At 31.1% G+C, this 8,601-nt stretch overlaps 1 long non-coding RNA gene across 1 annotated transcript; it reads right to left on the minus strand.

Annotated features, from left to right (window-relative positions):
* Positions 1–1,962: 1,962 nt before the first annotated feature.
* On the minus strand, positions 1,963–3,679 carry LOC127730260 (uncharacterized). Its single transcript, XR_007995010.1, has 2 exons — positions 3,563–3,679; positions 1,963–2,640 (listed from the first exon to the last, which is right to left on the minus strand). It is a non-coding gene; the product is annotated as an uncharacterized LOC127730260 (long non-coding RNA).
* Positions 3,680–8,601: the final 4,922 nt, after the last annotated feature.

Below are 8,601 nucleotides of genomic sequence, written 5' to 3' on the forward strand. Positions count from 1 at the left end.
ACAGAAGCTTGTTTATGATCAAAAGATAGTATCCAGAAGTAAATTTGTTTAAAATTTTTTTTCATTTTTTCCGTATTTTACTTATAAATAGACTTAGTTTTTCTGCCAGGAAACAATACATTCACTCTGTGGTTCAAAGTATTTAAAATTTTAATAACTTTCTTAAACTATCCTGGATTTGTACCAAACTTGGACAGAAGCTTGTTTATGATCAAAAGCTAGTATCTAGAAGGAAATTTTGTTAAAATTTTGTACCTGTTTATCCGTATTTTACTTATAAATGGACTTAGTTTTTCTTCCAGTTAACATTAAATACAGGCTGCAGTTAAAGTTTTTAAAACATTTATTAGATTCATAAACTATCCTGGATTTATACCAAACTTTGACAGAAGCTTCTTACAATCAAAAGATAGTATCTAAAGGAATATTTTTATTGATTTTTTTCCTCATTTTTGTTGAGCCTGCGATTAACAGCAAAAGTAGGCGGAACCCTTACAAATTTTTCTAGTTTCCAAACAGTAAATTGTGTTTAAGTGTATGGATCTCTATAAAATTTTAAAAGGTTCCATACCACAAAGGGAAGGCTGGGATTAATTTGGGGGTAATTACTCCAAGGGGAGGGGGTTCAAAAAGTTTGGGGGGATTTTTTTTTTCCAATTTTTTTTTTGGTAGTTCAAATTTTTTTCCTTCAAAATTTTTGAAATTTCAAATGATTGCAATAGCAAGAAATCTTCAATTGCACGGTATTGCGCAATAGCAAGAAATCTTTAATTGCACAGTATTGCGCAATAGCAAGAAATTTCCAATTGCACAATAGCAAGAAATCTTCAATTGCACAGTATTGTGCAAAAGCAAGAAATCTTCAATTAAACAGTATTGCACAATAGCACAGTATTGCGCAATAGCAAGAAATCTTCAATTGCACAGTATTGCGCAATAGCAAGAAGTCTTCAATTATACAGTATTGGGCAATAGCAAGAAATCTTCAATTGGCCAGTATTGCGCAATAGCAAGAAATCTTCAATTGCACAGTATTGCACAATAGCAAGAAATCTTAAATTGCACAGTATTGCGCAATAGCAAGAAATCTTCAATTGAATTTAAATACAAATCTCTTAACCAATTTCAATGGGATTAATTTAAAATCTTTAATTTTTGAGGTCTAACCTTGTACTACTTTTTTATACGACCGCAAAAAAATTTTGTGGTCGTATATTGGTATGACGTTGGCGTCGTCGTCGTCGTCCGGCGTCGTCGTCCGAATACATATTGGTTTTCGCACTCTAACTTTAGTTTAAGTGAATGGATCTTTTTGAAATTTGACCATAAGGTTAAATACCACAAAAGGAAGGTTGGGGGTTATGGTACCAACAGTTAAGGAATTAGGGGCCAAAAAGGGGCCAAAAATGAGCATTTTCTAGTTTCCAGACAATAACTGTGGAACGGTGTATGGATCTGTCTGAAATTATACTACAAGTTTCCATACCACAAAGGGATGGTTAGGATTTGCTTTGGGGGGTTATGGCTCAAACCGTTTAGGAATTAGGGGCAAAAAAGGGGGAAAAACAAGGTTGTCCTGGTTAATGGACAAATACTTTAGTACAAAACATAATTTAAAGCAGTGTAAGGGAGATAAATCAAATACATCATTGAAATTATCTCCCTTACACTGTTTTTAAATTATGTATAAAGTAATGGTTAATGAACAATAAAGATAATCTAAAACAGTGTAAGGGAGGTAATCCAAATACAACGTTTTGGTTACTTCCCTTACACTGCTTTTAAATTATGTTTAAAGAAATGCATATTTATAAGGGAAGACCAGTAAAAATATCTGCAAATGTTTTCATCTTTTTTTTTTACAAAAAAATCCATATGAAAGATTTGACACTATATTTTTATTAATTCTATTATAAAATAGATTAAGTTAGCACTATGGTAAATTTAAATGGGTAATTATGGTTGCCAACTCCATTGGAAATTTGAATTGAGATTATGACCATATCTTGAGGGAAAGAATTTTTTTGGGGGAAAAAGGGGGGGGGGGGGATAAAAAGAAATTGTGGGGGGCCAATTTTTTCTCATTTCAGATTTCAGAAATTAAAAAGAATTATTCTTCAAATATTATTTTTTTTTCAAATTTCAAATATTGAAAAATTTCAAGAAGTAATCTTTAATTGCACAGTATGGCGCATTAGATTTGTAAAATCTTTGATCACATTTATTTATTTGTTATGCCGAATCTAACAGTGTATTTAGATTTTTAATTTTGGGTCCAGTTTTCAAATTGGTCTACATTAATGTCCAAAGGGTCCAAAATTAAACTTTGTTTGATTTTAGCAAAAATTGAATATATGAGGTTCTTTGATATGCTGAATCTAAACATGTATTTAGATTTTTGATTTTTGGCCCAGTTTTCAAGTTGGTCCAAATTGGGGTCCAAAATTAAACTTTGTTTGATTTCAACAAAAATTGAATATTTGGGGTTCTTTGATATGCTGAATCTAACCATGTATTTAGATTTTTTATTTGTGGACCCCGTTATCTAATTGGTTCATATTGAGGTCAATAGGGTCCAAAATTAAACTTTGTTTGATTTCATCTAAAATTGAATTATTGGGGTTCTTTGATATTCCAAATCTAACCGTGTATTTAGGTTTTTAATTTTGGATCCTGTTTTTTAAATTGGTCTACATTGAGGTCCAAAGGGTCCAAAATTAAACTTAGTTTGATTTTGACAAAAATTGAATTCTTGGGGTTCTTTGATTTGCTGAATCTAAACATGTGTTTAGATTTTGGATTATGGGCCCAGTTTTCAAGTTGGTCCAAGATAGGGTCCAGTATTTAAACTTTGTTTGATTTCAACAAAAATTGAATATATGGGGTTCTTTGATATGCTGAATCTAAACATGTATTTAGATTTTTGATTATGGGCCCAGTTTTCAAGTTGGTCCAAATTGGGGTCCAAAATTAAACTTTGTTTGATTTCAACAAAAATTGAATATATGAGGTTCTTTGATATGCTGAATCTTACCATGTATTTAGATTTTTTATTTGTAGGCCCCGCTATCAAATTGGTTCATATTGAGGTCAAAAGGGTCCAAAATTAAACTTTGTTTGATTTCATCGAAAATTGAATTATTGGGGTTCTTTGATATGCCAAATCTAACCGTGTTTTTAGATTTTTAATTTGGGTCCCGTTTTTTAAATTGGTCTTCATTGAGGTCCAAAGGGTCCAAAATTAAACTTAGTTTGATTTTAACAAAAATTGAATTCTTGGGGTTCTTTGATATGCTGAATCTAAACATGTATTTAGATTTTTGATTATGGGCCCAGTTTTCAAGTTGGTCCAAGTTGGGGTCCAAAATTAAACTTTTTTTGATTTCAACAAAAATTGAATATATGGGGTTCTTTGATATGCTGAATCTAACCATGAATTTAGATTTTTTATTTGTGGGCCCCGCTATCAAATTGGTTCATATTGAGGTCAAAAGGGTCCAAAATTAAACTTTGTTTGATTTCATCAAAAATTGAATTATTGGGGTTCTTTGATATTCCAAACCTAACCGTGTATTTAGATTTTTAATTTTAAGTCCCGTTTTTTAAATTGGTCTACATTAAGGTCCAAAGGGTCCAAAATTAAACTTAGTTTGATTTTAGCAAAAATTGAATTCTTGGGGTTCTTTGATATGCTGAATCTAAACATGTGTTTAGATTTTTGATTATGGGCCCAGTTTTCAAGTTTGTCCAAGTTGGGGTCCAAAATTAAACTTTGTTTGATTTTAACAAAAATTGAATATATGGGGTTCTTTGATATGCTGAATCTAACCATGTATTGTGATTTTGGACATTGGACCATAATAGGTAAATTAAAAAAATTCAAGTTCTTAGACCACATTCTTTCTGTGTCAGAAACCTATGCTGTGTCAAATATTTAATAACAATCCAAATTCAGAGCTGTATCAAGCTTGAATGTTGTGTCCATACTTACCCCAACTGTTCAGGGTTCGACCTCTGCGGTCGTATCAAGCTGCGCCCCAGCGAAGCATTTTATTGGATATTGGGCCCCATTTTTAAATTGGTCTACATTAAGGTCAAAAGGGTCCAAAATTAAACTTTGTTTGATTTCATTAAAAACTGAATTATTGCGGCTGTATGATATGCTGAATCTTACTGTGTATTTAGATTTTGAATTTAAGCCCTGTTTTCAAATTAGTCCATATTAAGGTTTGAAGGGTCTAAAATTAAACTTTGTTTGATTTCAACTAAAATTAAATTTTTTGGTGTTTTTATATGCCCGTTTACCATTTGCCCGTCTGTCGTCAACATGTCGGACATTAACTCAAAAACGCTTTAACCAATTTGCATAAAACTTTGGTGAATTGTTTATATCTATTGACATGAGCTCCCTTTCGTTTTTCATAAATTTTAGATTTTACGTTTCCGAGTTATGGGATTTTATTCATAAAAAAAAGGGGGATTTTCAAGTTTTCAGACAATAACTCAAGAATGCTTTTACCAACTTGCAAGAAATTGTAGTGAATTTTTTATATCTACTGACATGAGCTCCCTTTCGATTTTTATATATTTTAGATTTTACGTTTCCGAGTTACAGGGTTTTTATTCATAAAAAAAGGGGGATTTTCCAGTTTTCGGACAAAAAATCAAAAATGCTTTCAGCAGTTCTTATGAAACTTTGGTGAATTGTTTATATCTATTGACATGAGTTCCTTTTCGATTTTATTATTTTTTAGATTTTACGTGTCCCAGTTACAGGGTTTTATTCATAAAAATTTTACGTTTCCGAGTTACAGGGTTTTATTCATAAAAAAGGGGGATTTTCCAGTTTTCAAACAAAAAATCAAAAAATGCTTTCAGCAGTTGTTATGAAACTTTGGTGAATTGTTTATATCTATTGATGTAAGCTCCATTTAGAATTTTATAAATTTTACATTTTACATTTCTGAGTTGTTGGGTTTTATTCATTAAAAAAGGGGGGATTTTCCAGTTTTCAGACAATAACTCAAAAATGCTGTCAGCAATTCTCATTAAACTTTGATGGATTGTTTATATATATATTGATGTAAGCTCCTTTTACATTTTCATAAGTTTCTAATATGACATTGAGAATTAATTGAACTTTATTTGTTTATAGTCTGACAACAGATTTACTAAGTATTGCGCAACAGCACAGTGTATTGCACAACAGCAAGAAATCTTTAATTGAATATAATTTTAATTCATTTAACCAATTTCAAGTTCTTTGACTACATTTATTCAGAAACCTATATTATATCAAATATTTAATTACAATCCAAATTCAGACCTGTATCAAGCTTGAATATTGTGTCCATTTTTGCCCCAACTGTTCAGGGTTGGACCTCTGCGGGCGTATCCAGCTGCGCTCAGCGAAGCAGTTTATTTATATCATCAATCTAACCATGTTGTTTGTTGTTGGATTTTGGATATCAGACCATTCTAGATAAATTTAATGTCTCATTTCAAATTTTTAAGATCTTTGACCACATTTATTTTGTGTCAGCAACATATTATTATGTCAAAAATTTGAACACAATCCAAATTCAGACAGTATCAAGCTTGAATATTGTGTCCAAACTTGCCCCAACTGTTCAGGGTTAGACCTCTGCAGTCGTATCTGGCTGCGCTCAGCGAAGCATTTTATTCCAGAATAATGCCATTTCCCAACAGTCCTATCTAAACTAAAATTTACGGATCTTCATCTGTCAACTCGGATGTTATAACTTCATTATGTTGTATTTTCTGGTCATTTTGAATAAGGGGTCTGTAGGAGCTTTTTTCATCACATGACATTCATCTACCAATATTGTCCATATATAAACTTCGACAAAATCGTCCCCTGAAATTGCCAGGCCAAATGAATCCAAACATCCTTAGGATATCTAGTGTCAGAGTTGACTTGGTGTTCCTTCTCATTAACCACTGTATTGATCAGCATCTCTAAAAATAGAACATAATGGTAAAACGCAATTAGAAATTTATCTATTATCTTTAAAACCATGAAAGATTGAGACAATCAGATTACCTACTTTCTATTTACACCAAAATTGTAAGATGACTTCTGATATGAGTTATTGTCCAGAATTGATAATTTACCAATTTTAGTGGGTTTCTTTATATCTGGAACACTATACTATTGAAGAAAACTGTAACTGCAAAAAAAAGATCAATGTTACAACAACCAAAAATGGCAATGTAGCTGAAGCCATCAAATGACCTATTAGAGTTATTGCTCTTTCCATATATATTTGTATGCCCCCGCCGTAGCGTCCCAAAGTTGGTTTCCGTTATCTAACTTTAGATTGCCTCAACCAAATGTTATGAAACTTATACACAATGCTTATTACCACATAATACTGATCAAGTTCGAAATTGGGTAGCCTCACTTTTACGGTTCTTTAGTTATGCCCCTTTATAAACATTAAAATTGCTGAATATTTTGTTTCCGTTCTCCAACTTTAGTTTGCCTCAACCAAATGTTATGAAACTTATACACAATACTTATTACCACAAAACTCAGATCAAGTACAAATTAGGGTATTTATTAGATATGCAAGCGGGGGCATAATTTGTGTCCCATGGACACATTCCCCATTTATTTTTATTAGTCCCCTACCGAAGAAGTCGAAGGGGACTTTAGGTTTGCACTCTGTCCGTCTGTCTGTCTGTCCGTTTGTCCATCCGTCAGTCCGGCAAATCAGCTTTCCACACTTTTTTTCTTCGTTCTTGAAGATATTGATTTGATATTTGGTATATAGTTTTGCCATGACAAGTTATAGATCAAGTTCGAATTTTGTTCCGGTCTGATGATTTAGTCCACAGTTATGGACCATAACTCTGGACCATATCCAATGTTAGAGTACTATGTTAAACCATATTTCTGTACAAAGGGAGATAACTCATTTTTTAAAAGACATTCTTTGGTAAATTATTTGAAGAATTTTTTGGTAGGTTTGTTTGTTATTTTGTATAAACTAATTGTCTGAATGCTATATATATAAAAATAAATTATGAAGGGAAATCCTTTAATTAGATAATAATCTATTTTTATTAATGTATATATTACATTACATTGTGTAGATAAAAATTGTTGACATTTTATAGATAAGTTACAAATCTATATTAGTTTGTGACAAATAAAAGAAAAAATATTTGGATCTATTAATTATTTTTGATAATAATTTGAAAATAGATATACACTGTATTGCATCATATCTAATTTTAGAGAACTATTAATCATATCTAATGTTAAAGTGTTTTCCACACTTTTTTTCATCATGCTTGAAGATATTGACTGATAATTAGTATATAGTTTTATCATGACAAGTTATACAGATCAAGTTCTAAATTTTGTTTTTCGGTCTGACAATTTTGTGCAGAGTTATGGTCCTTGGACTTGAAAAAAAATTCACTCATTTAATCAGTTTTCCACACTGTTTTTAGTCATGCTTGAAGATATTGACTTGATATTTTCTTTTTGTTTACACCATGACAAGTTATAGAACAAGTTAGCTTTTTGTTCCAGTATAATGAATTTTTACCCGGTAGGGGACTATGTATTGCCATGCAATACTCTCAGAATGCTTGTTGATTTTATTATTATTGCATATTATCTTGAAAATATATTGTAAGCAAATTGATCAGCAATACCAGATCTACAAAAATGGCAGAAAGATTGAAACTATAACAGTCTTGTCGAATTTATTGTCATTAACAGACGAGGTTTGTAAATTTTTTTAAGCATTTTTAACCGGATTTTCGAAGGAAAAATCAGTTATTGATTTGGAGATGTACGGTGGTCGGGCGGCTGCCAAACAGTGTCCGTTCATTTACATGAAATCGCTTTAATGAATTATTTTCAAATTTTGATATGTTGTTTCCTGTGACTAAAAGAAGGCCAAGTTCAATTTTCACGACTTTAGCTTTTCTCGTTCTTGAATTTTGGGACCTTTTAGAAACCAGAAATTTACTTATTATGTGATTGAGTTATTTCCCTTTGAACAGAAATTGATAAGTTTATATATAGCTGAGATGTATAGATAGTCTATCAATGATTGTATCTGTTCAATTGATTAGTCAGGAGTTGTCAAAAATCATTATAACTATTTTTTTTAAGTCATGTGTGTTTTGAAGGTAGATGTCACAGTTGTTATGTGGTATTTTATTTTTGTTGAGTGTGTTAATGTTAAATTTTTACTTGATCCTGTTTGGGTGTCCAGATTTGCAAATATCATTTTCATTAGATAATAATATATTTTTATTAAAGGATATATTTCATTACATTACATTGTGTAGATAAAGTTGTTGACATTGATAGATATTAGTTTGTGACAAATGAAAGAAAAAATGTATGGAACTATTAATTATATTTGATTATAACTTGAAAAACATCATATCTAATTTTAGAGAACAATTTTTTAGTGGTGAAATCATATCTAATTTTAGATTTGCATTACTGGTTCATGGAAACAAGTTTGAGTTATTTCCCTTTGAACAGAAATTGTTTTAATTAATAAAAGAGGGACGAAAGATACCAGAGGGACAGTCAAACTCATAGATCGA

Source organism: Mytilus californianus, unplaced genomic scaffold (genome assembly GCF_021869535.1).
Source record: "Mytilus californianus isolate M0D057914Y unplaced genomic scaffold, xbMytCali1.0.p SCAF_2, whole genome shotgun sequence".
Classification (NCBI taxonomy): Eukaryota; Metazoa; Mollusca; class Bivalvia; order Mytilida; family Mytilidae; genus Mytilus; species Mytilus californianus.